Here is a 17,663-nt window from a genome sequence, read left to right on the forward strand (position 1 = left end):
TCATCTGTAAAATGGGGATTAACCGTGAGCCTCACGTGGGACAACCTGATGACCCCGTATCTCCCCCAGCGCTTAGAACAGTGCTCTGCACATAGTAAGCGCTTAACAAATACCAACATAATTATCTGTGTCCATATGGAGATTATGTGGGCCTGTCTAGTCTGCGCGTGAATGTCACTTGCAGGTGCTTGTGTTCCCATGGGCGAGGGTCTTCTGGGGAGGACACAGACATGCTTCGGAGCCTGACGTGAAGGTGGAATCTTTTCACCCCCGGGTACGAGCTCATCCTGTGGAGAACCTCTTGGGGCTGGGGAGATGGAATGCGAAAGTGGGGCCGGGGGGAGCCGTATGGAGGTCACTAACACAAAATGACCAGGGCGATCAATCAATGTTATTTACTGAGAGCCCACTGTGTGCAGAACACTGTACTAAGCACTTGGGAGAAGACAATACGAGTCGGTAGATACGATTCCTGGTCTTCAGGAGTTCGCAATCTAGGAGGCTTTTTTATGGGGTAGGATAAGGCCTGGACTCTGTGACAGCACAGGTGAGGAGGTGGCTAGTGACATCAGAGTAGGTGGCTTATTTTCTTAAAGCTCATCCAATCGGAGAAGTGGCTCAGCCTAGTGGAAAGAGCACGGACCTGGGAGTCAGAGAACCAGGGTTCCAATCTCAGCTCTGGCGAATGCTTGCTGTGTGTCTTCGATCGAGTCACTTCATTTCTCTGTGCCTCAGTTCTCCTGTTCTCTCTTCTACTTAAACTGTGAGCCCTGAGCTGGACGGGGACTGTGTCCAACTAAATCACCTGTGACTACGCCAGTGCTTAGAACAGGGTTTGACATATAATTAGTGCTTAACAAATACCATTCAAAGAAAAATCAATCAATCAACAGCATTTATCGAGTCCTTACTGCATGCAGAGCACTTGGGAGAGTACAATACGGTTGGTAGGCGGGATCCACGCCCTTAATGAGCTAGCCTGACTTGAGTCCGTCGCCGAAGACACGTTGGCACTGCCCTCCCCAGTCTCTATCCACTCAGTGGGAAAACCATCCTGAGAAGGTATTCACCTACATTACCCTTGAGGGACGACTCAGTGGTTTATGGGCAAATGAGTCAAGTTTAATGGTGGAGTAGTAAGCCATTGTCCGGGGAGAGATACTGGCCTGGGAGAAACTAGGTGAGAGGAGAGTGTTGGGCCCAGTTGGTGACCCTGAAGTCAGTCTCCCACTTTTTCATTTTGATTTTTTAATGGTATTTGTTAAACACTTACTATGTGCCAGGCACCGCGGTAGATACAAGATAATCAGGTTGGAAACAGACCACATCCCACACAGGGCTCACAGCCTTACTCCCCATTTTAAAGATGAGGTAACTGAGGCACTGAGAAGTGAAATGACCTGTCTAAAGTCACATAGTAGACAAGTGGCAGAGCTGGGATTGAGACCCAGGTCCTTCTGATGTTCATACCTGTGCTCTATCCACTAGGCAAGGTTGCTTCTCACCGGGGTCCAATTAACATAGTCCTTCTCCTCCTCAGAGCTGGACACAGTCTATCAATCAATCATTAGTATTTATTGAGCAGCTACTGCGTGTAGAATACTGTATTAAGCGCTTGGGAGATTGTGAAATAACAGAGTTGGAAAACACATTTCCTGCCCACAAGGAGTTTAGAGTGTACAGGGAGTTTGCCATCCATAGTAAACATTCCCTATTCCCTCAGACAGAGCTGACAAAGAGAGTTCCAGGGTACAGGAATGCTGGATTATTTTCTGGCATTCCAAAAGTAGGGAAGCCCAAGGTGGACATAGAATTTGCAGAGCTCACTAAATCCATCCCTCTCACTCTAAGCCTTTAACTCTGACTCTTTAACAACGTAACGGGGCAACTGAGCCACTCCCTTGACAATCTGATCTGTCACAACTTACGGAGAGAACGAATCTTCTTTCAGTCTAATCTAGAGTCTCCCTTGCAGCATATTAAGCCTGTCTTCTCTGGTCCTGCCCTCTGTGGAGATGAACGGTTTTTATGTGGGCACAATCCTATCCGACCCTTGAGGACTGTTGCAATTCAGTCTCCCCTCCGTCTTCCCTTCTCTGAACTAAATCGATCTATCGATCAATGGAATTTATTGAGCTCTTACTGTGTAGAGAGCACTGCCCTAAGTACTTGGGAGAGTACAACATAACGGAATTGGGAGTCGTGTTCCCGGGGCCACAGAGAGCTCACGGTCTAGAGTGGGAGGCAGACATTAATCAAAATAAATTACGGATACGTACAGATACAGAAGTGCTGTGGGGCTGAGAGCAGGCAAATAGAGGATGCAGATCCAAGTGCAAGAGAAATGCAGAGGGAGTGGGGAAAGAGGAAACGAGGGCTTCATCGGGGAAGGCTTCTTGGAGGAGATGGGATTTTAATAAAACTTTCAGGTGGGGAGAGTGACGGTCTGTCTGATATAAAGGGAGAGGGAATTCTAAGCCATAATTCCTGCTTCTCTGAAGTGCCATTTTCCGGTCCTTTCCCCTTCACCACTGGCCTCTTCCTCTCACCAGGGTGGGCCCCTAAACCTGAAGCTCCCTGTGGGCGGGGAACACGGCTATCGACTCTGTTCTATTGTACTCTCCCAACCACTTACTCTCCTAACGACTCAGTACAGCGCTATACATACAGCAAGTGCTCAGTAAATACCACAGGTTGGTGGACTGATTTAGTAGACACGGATGACTGTACCACTGCAGCACCAAGTGGTATTATACTTTCCCGAGCGCTTAGCCCAGTGCTCTGCACATAGTAAAGCCTCAATAGGTAAGATAGAATGAATATTACCACCTCTTGTGTGAGCTCCAAATCTGGGCCCAAAGTGGTTCTGTGTTGGGCACTTTTGACAACCCCAGCCTGTGTTGGACCCACCCGGTTTTCCCCACCTGTGGCACACCTGTGCCGCCAGGTTGTGCTCTGGCAAGGGTAAGACAACGTGACACGCTCATGTCCGTGCCAGTCTAGTTCACCGTGGTGCCCGGTCAGAGCCCTGGACCGGTGAACCACTGGATTTCAGTCGGTTGAGGGTGGACACCGCCCAGCTCCGCACGGACTACTGATGCAGGGGCGTGTCCCGACATGCCTGCCCAGCAGTCACCGCTGGACCCTGCCCGGCAATGGTTGGCCCAGTATCAGCCTGTCCAGCAGTAGCTCTCAGTAGGAGGCAGATCAGCCGTGCCCAGACCGGTGCCAGCTTGCTGAGCCCCCGGGAATTAGAACACCCCATCAGCGACCCCCTTCCTATCTTCGGGTCACTTGTGCAAATGATCTTTTCAGCAGGAGAAGCCAGAGAAGAAACCTACCCAGGGCTGGGGCAACTTGGACCCCCAAGATTCCCCTCGATCCCTATCTTAGTTCAGTGGATCAGAGAGTCATGGAGTGGGAGAGGTCATCTAGTCCACCCTCTGCCTCTGGACAGGAACGCTTATGAATCCTGGATTTCGATTCATATTGTCTGTAAATGGTTCTGTATACATTCTGGAAGAGAACCCTGGTGATGGTGAAATTCATCTATGATTAATTGATTGATCAATTCAACATGTTAATAATTGCGCTCAGCACTTACTATGTGCCAAGTGTGTACTAAGCACTAAAATAGATATAAGATAATCAGGTCCCACATAATAATGATGGTATTTGTTAAGCGCCTACTATGTGCCAAGCTCTGTTCTAAGCACTGGGGTAGATAAAAGGTAATCAGGTTGCCCCACGTGGGGCTCACAGTCTTCATCCCCATTTTACAGATGAGACAACTGAGGCACAGAGAAGTTAAGTGACTTGCCCAAAGTCACACAGCTAAGTGTCAGAATCGGGATTAGAACCCATGACCTCTGACTCCCAAGCCCGGGCTCTCTCCACCAAGCCGTGTTGCTTCTCTAAGTACAAGGAAGAACAATAAATGAATCCCAATTTGTAGATGAGGAAAGCGAGGCACAATGAAGTTTAGTGACTTGTCCAAGGTCATACAGGAGGTTAGTGGCAGCATCAGGATTAGAAACAAAATCTTCTGACCGCCAGGCCCGGATTCTTTCCACTAGGCCATGCTTCTTTGTATATTGCACAGGGAAGGAAGAAGAGGGAGATAAGAAGTGCGGGATCTCAGGTCCTGGAGGGAAACTGCAGCCTGTGCGTTCAAACAATCAATCAGTAGTATTTATTCATTCATTCAGCCAATTGCTTACTGGGTGCAGAACTCTGTACTAAGTGCTCGGGAGGGTACAGTAGAACAATAAGCAGACACATCCTCTGTCCACAACAAACTTACCGTCTAGAGGTGGGGAGACGGACATGAATACAAATTAAAAAAAAAAAGACAGATACGTACATAAGTGCTGCGGGGTTGGGAGAGGGAACGAACAAGAGAACAAGTCAGGGCGACGCAGACGGGAGTGGGAGAAGAGGAAAGGTGGGGCTTAATCTGGGAAGGCCTCTTGGAGGAGCTGTGCCTTCAATTAGGCTTTGAAAGGCGGGAGAGTAATTGTCTGTCAGATTTGAGGAGGGAGGATGTTCCAGGCCAGAGGCAGGATGTGGGTGAAGGATTGGAGGTGAGATAGGTGAGATCGAGGCACGGTGAGAAGGTTAGCACCCCTGGAGCGGAGTGTGCAGGCTGGGTTGCAGAAGGAGAGAAGGAGGTGAGGTAGGAGGAGCAAGGTGGTGGACTGCTTTAAAACCAATGGTGAGTTTTTATTTGATGTGGAGGTGAATAAGCAACCACTGGAGTTTTCCGAGGAGCAGGGTGACATGTCCTGAGTGTTTCTGTAGAAAAATAATCCGGGCAGCAGAAGGAAGTATGGACTGGATTAGGGGGAGACCGGCGGCTGGGAGCTCAGCAGGTAGGCTGATAAAATAATCCAGGCAGGACAAGATGAATGCTTACTTTGTGCAGAGCACTGTAATAAGTGTAAAGGAGAACAATAGAATTAGTAAATATACTGCCCTCAAGGAGCTTACAAAATAGCAGGGAGACGGTCACTAAAAAAAACAGTAGATAAGATGTATCAAGTAAAGAGATATGAACACAAGGGCTCAGTGGTCGAGAGTACTTGTATAATAATAATAATAATAATAACAATGGCATTTTGTTAAGCGTTTACTATGTGCAAAGGACTATTCTAAGCCCTGGGGAGGATACAGGGTGATCAGGTTGTCCCACGTGGGGCTCACAGTCTTAATATCCATTTTACAGATGAGGTAACTGAGACACAGAGAAGTGAAGTGACTTGCCCAAAGTCACACAGCTGACAAGCAGCAGAGCCGGGATCTGAACCCATGAACTCTGACTCCCCAGCCTGAGCTCTTTCCACTGAGACACGTTGCTTCTTTATTTATCCCAGCACTTGGCAGGGTGCTTGGCACATAGCCAGTGCTTAATATTACTGTTGTTATCACGATAATGATCATTATCATTAATACACATTATGGCCTGAAAGTACCGAAGTGGCAGTTGAGGCATTTAGGATGGGAAGATAAAAGATTAGCCAGGGAAGCCTTTCTGGAGGAGAAGTGATTTCAGTAGGGCTTTGAAGAGAGGGAGAGATGAATATGAAGGGGAAGGGAGTTCCAGGCAGGAGGCGGAGTGTGAGAAAGACATCAGTAGTGGGAGATGAGAAATTGAGGCACTAGGGGAATGATGAGTGCAAGCTGGGTTGTGGTGGAAGAGGAGGGTGCAGAAGTGGATGGGGAAGAGCCCACTGAACACCTTAAAACCAATCGTGGGGAATTTCTTTTTATAGAAACGGAAGATTAAAGAGAAGATTAGTAACCACTTGAGGTTCCTGAGGAGTGGGGAGATGAATGCTGAATGGCAATGTAGAAAGATGATCTGGGCAGCAGAGTAAAGCGTGACTTGAAGAGGGGAGACACTAGAGGCAGGAAGTCAAGCGAGGAGGCTGATGCAGTAGTCCAGGAAAGATATGACCAATGCCTCGACCGGTGTGGTGGTAGTTCGGATGGAGAGGAAGGGGCAGATTTGGGAAATGATGAGAAAGAACCAACGGGATTTGGGGAAAGACTAAATATTGGGGTTGAAAAAGAGCGGGGAGTCAAGGATAATGCCACGGTAACGGGCTGAGAGACAGGGAGAACGGTGGCGTTGTTAAATGGGATAGGAGAGGTCCATGGACGAGTGGATTTGGGAGGGAAGATGACACGTTTTGGACATCTTGAGCTTGAGGAGCCAGTGTGACATTGGAGAAGAGTCGTTTCGGAGGCAGGAGGGAATGAAGACTGTAGAGAAGGAGAAAGGTAGATTTGGGATTCATCTGTGTATAGGTAGAAGATAGAAGTTTCAAACAGAAACTTCTTACCACTTGCCTTGAAAGCGCTCAGGCAGTTTGCCCCAACCTATCTCACCTCACTAATCTCCTACTACAGCCCAGTCCACACACGCTCCTCTTCGAGCAGCAGCTTTTACTCACTGTGCCCCAGCCTCCTCCTCTATCTCGTCGCAGATCCCTTCCCCACATCCTCCCCCAAGCCTAAGACTCTGTCCCCATCCGTATACACCAGACCACCACTCTCCCAACCTTCAGAGCATTACTAAGGTCACATCTCCTCCAAGAGGCCTTCCCTGATGAAATCCTCTTTTCCCCAGCTCCCTCTCCCTTCTGCGTCATCTATGCGCTTCGATCTGGGACCTCTGAATATTTGATATTTGCCTCACACCCAATACCACGGTACTTAGGCACGTATCTTGAAATTTGATATATACATTTCCTGTTTATTCATATTAAGGTCTGTCTCCCTCTCTAGACTGTAAGTTCGTTGAGGGCAGGGAACATGTCTGCTAATTCTGTTGCACCGTACTCTCCCAAGTGCTTAGTACAGTGCTCTGCAAATAGTAAGTGCTCAATAAATACGATCGATTGATTGATTGATTTGCCTCATTCTTGGATGGAGATTATCTGCCTCTGTCTATATGAGGAGCTACAGCCAGCTGAGCTACAGGACACATTGCTGGGGATCAGGGAGTCGGGGGGGGCGGGGGGGGGGGGGTTGGTGTGTGTCTGTATCCTTTTGCTGGCCTTAGGATTTTAGGATTTGGGCCAGACAGGGCTTGAGGGATGTTGAGAGCTCCTCTGGCCAAGGCTGGCTTCAGATTTTGGATTACAGTGAGATGAGACCAAACTACTATCCCTTCTAGACTGCAAGATCCTTGGGATCCGGAAATGTGTCTATCAACTCTATTGTATTGCACTCTCCCAAGCACTTGCCACAGAGCTCTGCACACAGTGAGTGCTCAATAAATGCCACTGATTGACCCATCTCCACGTTGGCCAGGCCGCCATCACCCCCGGTGCACACTCCTGTTACACCAGGTTCAATTCCCGGACATGAAAGTATCATCATGCCACACAGCCCTCCGTATAACATCTTTAGACTGCGCCCTACCCTTCCTTCCTCCCATCCCTCCGGTTTGCTCCCGGGAGGGCCACCAAGACCTTCCTGTACTGGACCTGGCCAGCTCCTCTGATTAAACTGCCACTGCTCGGGGCTCCACTGGGTACCTCAGCTCTGGCATCTCGCTGGACTTGATGGGGTTGGGGTGGGCGGGCGAGGGTCCTCTACCGGCAGCGAGATGCTGTGCAGGGATGGAGAGGGAGCAACGAAATTTTCAATTTTCTTCCCTTCAGCCCTGCTCCCCGGTTGGACCCTGAGGTAAATAAACACCATTTCATAGCAGGCTATGACAGGGTCTTCCCCGAGAGAGGTAGACAGAACTGTCATGAGACTGCGGTTTCTTTGTGGTCCGCTCCCGCCGATAGGCAGGATTGAGAGAGAGGAACTGGGTTGGCTGTTATTTTCAGCTTTGGTCCTATCTCCTCTCATTTTGTGCCTGTGTGACTGCCGTCTTGAAAGAGTTTGGCCCTGCTGCCATCTTAGAATGGTATAGCTCTGCCGTATGGCCTTTCCACACTTGCCTGCATAACACACTTCAGAAATCACCTAGGCAACTGCTCTGGTATTCATTCTATTTGCGTGACTTTCCTTTCTCTGATGATAATGACACCTTGAATTTGCCAAATCAGTCAATCAGGAGTATTTAATAGCATTTACTCTTTGCAAAGAACTGTAATAAGCTCTTGGGAGAGTACAAGAGAATGGTGCGGCTCTGCCGGCTTCTCGGATAGGTAGGATGGCCCTGAAGGGGACTTATTTTGATCGTGGAAGCAGCATGGCATAGTGGATAGAGGATGAGCCTGGGAGTCAGGCGGTCATGAGTTCTAATCCCTTCTCCACCATTTGTCTGCTGTGAGACCTTAGGCAAGTCGCTTCACTTCTCTGTGCCTCAGTTACCTCATTTGTAAAATGGGAATGGAGACTGTGAGCCCCACGAGAGACAGGGACTGTGTCCAACCTGATTTGCTTGTATTCATCCCAGGCTTAGTACAGTGTCCGGCACATAGTAAGTGCTTAACAAATACAATTATGATTATTATTATTGTCATCTGAAGCCAGCCTTGCCTCTGACTCTAGCCCACCCGCAATCGGTGACTGCTGCAGCCTCACGAGAGATCAAATACATCTGAGGATCACAAAGTCCAACGACCTCACCCTCTTCTAAGATCCAGCCTGTCCAAGCCTCGGTATTGCTTTTTTTTTTTAATCTGCCAAAGCTGCTGAGCGGGGGGCGCCTGGGAGGGAAGTGAACGTTCCAGTTCCACCTGACGGAGCCGGTGGTTTCGAGGGATCGGGGAGCGGTGTGAACGTCGGCCCGTGGGGCTTTCAATTATCATCAGTTTCCCGTCTTGTTTCCCAACAGCTGCTTAAGGAGAGGGAGGGAGCCCCCACTCCCTCTCTACAGCGGAATAAAATATCATCCGAGAAACTCCCATTAAGCTGTCATGTTCTCTTCCCTCCGCTTCCTTCCCTTCGCCTCACGCCTGATTACCACTCTCGCTCCATCCCTCTCCCCGCTCCAGTCCAATCTGCCTCGGTTCCCCTGCCACCCAGCTCCCGTCCGCTGGGAAGATCGGTCCAGGGCAGAGCCCGGGGCTGGAAGGGGGAGTCTCAGAATGCAGACGGCTCCACCTGCCACCCGGGCTGGGGCGGGAGGGCAGAGGTCGAGCCACAAACTTTGCCGTCTCCCAGTCTAATTTCTCAAGCTATTTTGCGAACTCCATTCTGGAGTTGTCTCTGGCGGAGGGAGAGACGACATTCAAGGCACCGTAGGGATCCATTGCTGTAGGATGTTTCTGGAGGCAAGATGTGGTTGAGAAAGGATTTGTTGAGAAAGGATTTGTCAGGTCTGAGCTGGTGTTTGACAGGTGGAAATAAGGATTGTTTTGAGGTGAAGGGAATTGGTAACCGTTCTCGGGAAGAACCAACCTTTCACACAGACTGATGCGTGGTTAGATTCAGAAGAACCGGAAACAGAGTAGTAAAGTGACTCGTCTGCGGGCACACAGCAAGTCAGACTTTGAACCCAGAATTTCTGACCCTCAGTTCAGAGCTCTAGAGGAAGACTAGATGAGAATAGTCTCCCTCTGGCTCTAGGCTGCATTCCCCACTGCTTCTGGGACTGATCCTGGCTGTCCCCAACCACCTCAAGGCTGTAAACTTGCAGTGACCAGGGAATGTGTCTATTATATTGTTGTACTGAACTCTCCCAAGTGAATGCTTAATACAGTGATCTGCACACAGTAAGCGCTCAATAAATACAACTGACTGACTGACTGATCTCTTCAGCTTCGTTCAACCTCCTGCACCAACTCCCACAGCGTCCAGGAGTGGGGTCCAGCCACCCACATTAAGAGGGAGAGTTACATCAAACCCTGTGAGGGAAGCTGGACTGGGGAGCGAGCCCCCAAAAGAATTGTGTCATCTCCCCCTACCCACTCTGAGCCAAAGTGCCTTTTGGGCTGTGTATCTGGAGAGAATCATGAGGGGCTGCCTCCACAGCCAATCTCTCCCCACTGTCTCAGCACTCGCTGCAAATTCAGTGCAGAAACCGGACTCACAACTCCCCAGGGCCTGGGAGAAAACACGGAACAGCCAGCCCCGGTTCTGATTCTCACGAGTCAGTTTTCCACCCAGAGTGCCAATCCATCGACGGTATTCAGTGTCTACTACACCCAGAGTATTGTATTAAGCACTTAGGAGACTATTATATGCATGATTCCTGCCTAGCATACTATCTAGTGTGGGAGATAGACAATATAATGAATTACAGACAGGAGGAAGATGGAAAAAGGGAATACGTACATGAGTTAGTCCCTCTGTGGTAGGGCCTATATAAAAGTGCCAGGGGGTTGTGAGTACTTATATTACTTCTACTACTAACAATAAAAATAATAATAATAATGATAGTAATCGTGGTATTTGTTAGGCGCTTACTATGTGTCAAGCATCAGTGAGATGTGATCAGACGTATGAGGTGTACAGTCTAGGTGAGGAGGGAGAACAGGTTTTTAATTTTACAGGTGAGGTAACTGAGGCATAGAGAAGTTAAATGACTTTCCAAAGGCCACACAGGAGGCAAGTGGTGGAGTGGGGATTAGAACCCAGGTCTTCTGACTTTACTCTTCCCCCTAGCCCAAGGTGCTTCGACAATATCTTAATGACACAGGAGGCCTGACCTGGCAGGTTGAGGGATATAAACTGGGGAAGTTAGAAATTAATCGAGGAAGACCTTCTGGTGGAGATGTGATTTTTAGAAGGCCTTTAAAGAAGGGAATCAGTGTGGTCCAATGGAAAAAGCACGGGCCTGGGAGTCAGAGGACCTGGGTTCTAATCCTGACTCTGCCACCTACTTGCTGTGGGGCCTAAGGCAAATCACTAAACTTCTCTGTGCCTCATCTATTTTCCCTCCTACTTAGATTGTGAGCATATGTGGGACCTGGTTATCGTCTATCTACCCCAGTGCTTAGCACACAGTAAGCACTAAACAATTATTATTATTGTAGGGATATGTTGGATGTGAAGGGGCAGGAGTTTCAGACTGGGGAAGGCATGAGCAAGGGATCAGGGGTGAGAGAATAGAAAACAAAGTGCAGTGGACAGGTTTACTTCAACAGAATGAAGACTGTGACCTGGAGTGCAGTGGGAGAAGAGAGAGAATGGATAGAGGGACAGACTTCACTGAGTACCTTAAAACCCATGGAAGTGGGATTCCTCTAGCCTATAAGCTTATTGAGGGCAGGGAACATGCCTGCCAACTCTGTGGCACTGTACTATCCCAAACACTCAGTACAGTGCTTTATACACGGTAGACACTCAATAAATAATATTGATTGATTGATCTCCATAGATCCACACTTACCTGAGGGCACCAGATGTTCGTGGGATTTTTAAAAACAAAGGAGGGAAATCCTTTGATAAGAGGCTTGACATTTTTACTGGAAAGAGCTTCTTCTACTGACTCTAATGTGTTTAAAACCCTACATTACACACTTTTTTATGGTATTCATTAAGTGTTTACCATTTGCCAGGACTGTATTAAGCACTGGAGTAGATATAAATTAATCAGGTTGGACACAGTCCATGTCCCACATGGGGTTCACAGTCTTAATTTCCATTTTACAGGTGAGGTAACTGAGGCTAGAGAAGTGAGGTTTCTTGCCCAAGGTCACACAGCAGACAAGAGGCAGATCTGGGATTAGAAATCAGATTATTTGGACTCCCAAACCTATGCTCTATCCACTGAGCCACACTGCTTCTCTACTTGAGGTAGAAAACTGAGAAGGAATTAAGGCTTGCCCAAGTGAGCGGTTTTGGATGGAATACTGTGAGCTTCTCTTCAACACAGCAATCAGTCAATCAACCATATATATTGAGTGTTTACTGTGTGCAGAACACTGTACTAAGCGCTTGGGTGAGTGCCATGTAATAGATTTGGTAGACACATTCCTGGAAGACTGCGAGTGTCGCATCCTAAATGGTAGCAGGGCCTCTGTGGCCTTAGTTCTTCCACTACAAGGCCTTCTTGGATTCAGGGACAGATAGTGTTGGGGCCCATTTCCTCTATGCGGAAAGAATCAGTCGATCAATACATCAGCGGTATTGAGTGATTATTGTGTGTATAGAACCGTACTAAGCACTTGGAAGGGTACCATGCGGCAGAGTTGATAGACATATTCCTTGTCCATGAGGAGGAGGAGGAGCTTGCAGTGTACACCTTCCGAGGTGAATTTGGGTCAGATTCTATGGGGAGAAGTTTCTCCAGGAGAGGCCACCCACAAAAACCTGTCCTCAGCTCCTGAACTCTAAAGAGGCCCTGGGACTGTAAGAATAGCAGGGCCGGTTTCCTCTGTTCATTAAATCCAGCCTGGCCCTCTCTCTTCCAGTCAGTTTGCCCGTCTGGCTCTCCACAAGGACACCCAATTCGGCCGAGGTTGTTTCCAACATTTTTGAAGAGTCTTATATCTGGTTTTTATGGCCCACATATGAAAGATTCATGTAAGCCTTTTGGTATGCTTTCGGCTCTGATTTTTCTGTCTAATTTATTTTTTCATCACTTGATTTCATTCTCTTATTGCGCTCTGCTCTCCCCCTCTTCCTCCACCCTCTGTCCGTCTGCCTCCTCTGTCCTAGACTAAGTCAGTGGTGGCTTTCTCTTTAAATTTAATGGTGCAGCGGAGAAGGGTGAAAATACGCTGACATGGCATTGTTATTCCTTCAGCTAACAGCTGTGCTGATGCAGAACAGCTGCCAAAGGTAGGTTCATTCCGAGGCCTAACTATCTTGACAGGGACTTCCTGAAATTAAGCAGATTGGTATAATGGGCGATACCAAAGACATATTCACCTGCCGCTCTTCCCACTTCCTAAGCGCCCCCAGCCCCCCATATTTCCACTGGCTCTTGGCGGCAGCCCTCATGGCAGCAGCGGTATGGCCTACAGAAGCTGCATGGCCTAGTGGAAAGAACATGAGCCTGGGAGTCAGAGGACCTGGGTTCTAATCCCGGCTCTGCCACATGTCTGCTGTGTGTCCTGGGGCAAGTCACTTCACTTCTCTGTGCCTCGGGTCTCCTGTTCTCCCTCCTTGGAATGTGAGCCCCGTGTGGGACAGTGACTGTGTCCAACCTAATTAACGTCTCTACCTCAACTCTTAGAAAACACTTTAGAAATATCATTAAGAAAAAAATGTCTCTGACCCAAATGGCAAACTCTCTGGCTAGCTTTCCACTCATCTGCCCCTTCCCTCACCCCCAGCTCCAGGAACCTCCACCTCTGCCATCCCTTCAGCCCGCATCACCCTCTCGGTGAACAAAGGAAGGAGAGATGAAAAAGCACCTCCCCGAACCACAGAACCCCAACCGCATCAGGGTGTCTGGTGTCCCCCTCCGTGTTCTGTCTCATCTGTGGCTCTCTGCTGGGCTCAGGCCTCTGCTCACATCCACGCTTCACTTGCACACTAAGTGAGGCCTGAGAATGTCGCGCCCCAGAAAATAAATATTACAGCAGTCAAAGGTGCTAGCTTTGTGGGAAAATGATGTGTAATTTCCAGAAATGCTACCAGTGCATCAAACCATCCACCCATATCCTTCTCTGAGAAGACATGACTGATGGCCCTTGGTGCGTCGGTAACACTTTTGTTAAGCCCTGATGGATCTGGAAAAGAAAGGGGTTGAGGTGACTCTCCGTTCCCTTGCAAGTGCAGGTCAGAGGGGAGGGTAGGAAGAGGGTTTTATGGAGAGAGAATGTTCCCGGCAGAGACGTCGGGTTACAATCTGGACCCAAACGGGCTGCCGTGGTGGAAGCACAATGGGTTTCGGGGCCCGAGGCAGAGACGGGTTTGGATCTGAGGTCGAGTGCCACTCGGCTCCTGATGACGGAGGTGCTGCATCAGCAAAGGATGGCTCCCAAATCCCCTTAGCCTCAGGTGGGGCTGGAATCCTCAACCACCTCACTGTCATCATCATTGTCAATGGTAATTATGAAGGGACTACTGTGTGGAAAGAGGAAAACCCCAAGCCAGGCACAAGGCCCCTGCCTTTTAGAGGCTTAGTCTCTAATGAAGAGACTTACCCCCAAATGAATATGCAAGATTCATTGCTTCCCACCTTGTTTTCTGCCTGATAGAAGAGGACCCTGAGGGACTCGGATCAAATAGGGAGCAGAGAGAGGGACAAGGAGGGCTTTGGTTTCGTGCCACATTGAGGCGCCAGCTATTTTAGGCACCACCCGATGGTGAGGTGATCTTTCAATATTTTGACACTTCCCATTTAAAATCACAGATGGTGATCGGTGGAGTCGTTGCCGTCATCATCATCAGTCAAGTGCAGTTATCGTCACCAACGTAATCATAAGCGTCGTCATCATCCTCCTCCTCCTCCTCCTCCTCAACAACTTCATCATCACCCACCGAGCACTGTATTCCAGGAGGTCCAGGAATACCCCGATCACCCTTCCCTATCCAAGCCCTCCTTTCCTCTTCTCCCACTCCTTTCTGCATCACTCTAACTTGCTCCCTTTATTAAGCCCCTCATTCCAGTCCCACAGTACTTATGTGTATATCTGCAATTTATTCATTTATATTAATGCCTGTCTTCTCCTCTAGACTATAAGCTTGTTGTGGGCAGGGAATATGTCTGTTTATTGCTGTATTATACCCCCCCAAGCACTTAGTACAGTGCTCTGCACATAGTAAGCGCTCAATAAATATGATTGACTAATAGTAGCAGTAGAGGTGGTAGTAATAGTAGAAGCGGCGAGGCTCAGTGGAAAAAGCCCGGGCTTGGGGGTCATGGGTTCTAATCCTGTCTCAGCCGCTTGTCAGCTGTGTGACTTTGGGCAAGTCACTTCACTTCTCTGTGCCTCAGTTACCTCATCTGTAAAATGGGGATTAAGACTGTGAGCCCCACGTGGGACAACCTGATCACCTCGTACCCTCCCCAGCGCTTAGAACAGTGCTTTGCACATAGTAAACAAATGCCATCATCATTATTATTATTTATTGAGTGCCCACTGGGTACACTATACTATACCAAGTGCTTTGAAAAATATACGCGAAGCACAAGATAGATTACCTATAGGTAATGGGTAATTTACATTACGTATTACCAAGAAGCAGCATGGCTTAGTGGAAAGAGCACAGGCTTGGGAGTTAGAGGCCGTGGGTTCCAATCTCGGCTCCGCCACTTGTCTGCTATGTGACTTCGGCAAGCCACTTAACCTCTCGGTGCCTCAGTTACCTCATCTGTAAAATGGGGATTAAAACTGTAAACCCCATGTGGAACAACCTGATTACCCTGGATCTACCCCAGCACTTAGAACAGTGCTTGACACAAAGTAAGCACTTAACAAATACCACAGGGAGCTTAGACTCTATGGGTGAGGCCCAAAAAAATATTTAGAAATAGTGGAAGCATTCTAAGGAATTGAATGTGCAAATAAACATATTTCGGGGTTGATAAAACTCGAGGAGTTGGGATTTCATCAAGGAAAGGTTGTTGTGTCCTCTAGACTGTAAGCTCCTCCTGTAGATTGTAAACTCTTTGTGGAAAAGGAACATGTCTACCAACTCTTCTGTACTCTCCCAAAGCACCTAATACAGTGTTCTGTACACAGTAAATGCTTAATAAATAACATTGATTGGTTGTAGAATTTCAGGAGGGACGTGGCAGATTTGGACTGGGAGGGAACTCTGGTTTTGGGAAGAGTGTGAGTGAGGAGGCAGGGAAGCAGGGCAAGTGTGGCCAAGCTGAGGAGTAGAAGGAGAAGTGAGTGCCCACTTGAAACAGAGGAGGAGGAGAGGAGTCGTAAAGCCATAGGTGAGGAGGGCTTGTTGACGATAGAGGGAACTGGCCAACCTTTGAGGGGTTTTGAGGGGTCAAGAGAAGAGTGCTGAGGGATGCTTCAGGAAGAGATGCCACAGAGAGTGTGAACTGAACTGGGGAGACTGGAAGACAGTCGCCTCTGGCTCGCCTCTGCAGTGTTCTCTCTCTCCCTCTCCCACCCGAGAATAACAGAAGAGCAAATGCAGAGACACTGATTGGAAATGGCCCCCACTCGGCCTCCCCGACACCCCTTTCCGCCTCTGGTCACCAGAGCCGGAGCCAGGTTGGGATTTAATGTCTCATTCCCTTAATGGGCAGTGGCAGACACACCTGCTAGAACCTCACTGTATCACCAGCACATTCCCGGAATGCAGAAAGCATCTGCAATTCATCAGCCTCTTCCTATCCCGTCCGATGGCTTTTTCCCGGCTCGAGCCACTCCGCCTGCCCCCGACGTGGACAGGACTGACAGATCCAGGGTCTGAAGCATGTGTAAGCTGCTTCTGTCTTCTCATTAATCGGGCCTGTCCCCTGCTGGCCCACCTCTCTGACAGACTCAATCGATCGAGGGGATTTATTGAGCGCCTACCGTGGGCAAAGAACTGTATTAAGTGCTTAGGAGAGTACAATGCAAGGGAATTGGCAGGCACAATCCTTGCCCACAAGGAGCTTTCAGTTCAGAGGGGGAGAGGGACAGTGAAAATGTGCTACTTTCAGCAACATATATGCTAAAATCAGAATGATGCAGAGAAGATCAGCATGGATCCAGCACAAGGAAGACATGTAAATCTATGAAGTGTTCCATATCTTTCAAAGTTTTATTGAAGGCACATCTCCTCCCTAAGCCCTCCCTTTCTCTTCTCCCACTTCTTTCTCTGCAGCCTTGGCTTGCTCTTTTTATTCATCCCCCTTCCCAGCCCTGCAGAACTTCTGAACATATCTGTAATTGCATTTATTTATCTTAATGTCTATCTCCCCCTAGAGATAGTGCTTAGTACACAGTAAGCGCTCAATAAATACAACTGAATGAATATAGTCTGTAAGCTCATTGTGAGCAGGGAATGGGTCTGTTACATTCTTCTATCGTACTCTCCCAAGTGCTTAGTAGAGTGCTCTGCACACAGTAAGGACTAATAAATATGATTGACTGACACTGAAATAAATTACAGATAGGGGAAATAACAGAGTGTAAGGATATGGACATATGTGCTGTGGAATGTTGGGTTAATTAAACGCTTAAAGAGCCCAGACTGAGCTTGTAGACAATCAGGTAGGGGAAATGAGGGTTTAGTCAGGGAAATTCTTTTGGAAGAAATGTGATTTGAAAATGGTTTTGAAGATGGGGAAGAGTGATGGACTGTTAGATATGAAGGGGGAGGGAGTTCCAGGCCAGAGGAAGGACGTGAGCAAGGGGTCAGTGGTGGGATAGATGAGATTGAGCCACAGTTAGTATTAGAGGACCAAAGTGTGAGGTCTGGGCTATAGAAAGAGATCAGGAAGGTAAGATAGGACAGGGAGAGCTGGTGGAGTGCTTTAAAGCCAATGGTGAGGAGTTTCTGTATGATGCCAAGGTGGGAGACATGGACTGAATGTTTTTTCTAAACCTCCGGAAGGGAGGGCCGGGCCACCTACTCCGGGAGATCTGGCTATCTCCCCTCTTCTCCAAACCCCCCGGGGAATCTGACGAGTGCCGGAACTTGTCACTGAGGGCAGGCATTCACTTCACTTGTCACTAAATGCTGGGGAGGGGCACTCCCTGCAGGCCTCCATCTTCCAGGCTGAGGTGAAGCAGTGGGCCAGGGAGACCCCGATGGCAAACTTTTAGGGTGAGAGCTATAACAACCTCATAGATATGCCTCCCTCAGAGCAGGGAATCTGAACAGGGGGTGGGCTTGGAGAAGGGTAC

At 48.5% G+C, this 17,663-nt stretch overlaps 1 protein-coding gene and 1 non-coding gene across 4 annotated transcripts in view; one reads left to right on the plus strand and one right to left on the minus strand.

The window, feature by feature from the left end:
• The window catches only part of IGSF21 (immunoglobin superfamily member 21), a 404,504-nt gene that overhangs the window by 167,795 nt on the left and 219,046 nt on the right, over positions 1 to 17,663 (minus strand). The gene's annotated exons all lie outside the window — the stretch shown is intronic.
• On the plus strand, positions 16,460 to 16,568 carry LOC114812448. Its single transcript, XR_003760100.1, has one exon. It is a non-coding gene; the product is annotated as a U6 spliceosomal RNA (small nuclear RNA).

This window comes from Ornithorhynchus anatinus, chromosome 5 (assembly GCF_004115215.2).
Source record: "Ornithorhynchus anatinus isolate Pmale09 chromosome 5, mOrnAna1.pri.v4, whole genome shotgun sequence".
NCBI lineage: Eukaryota > Metazoa > Chordata > Mammalia > Monotremata > Ornithorhynchidae > Ornithorhynchus > Ornithorhynchus anatinus.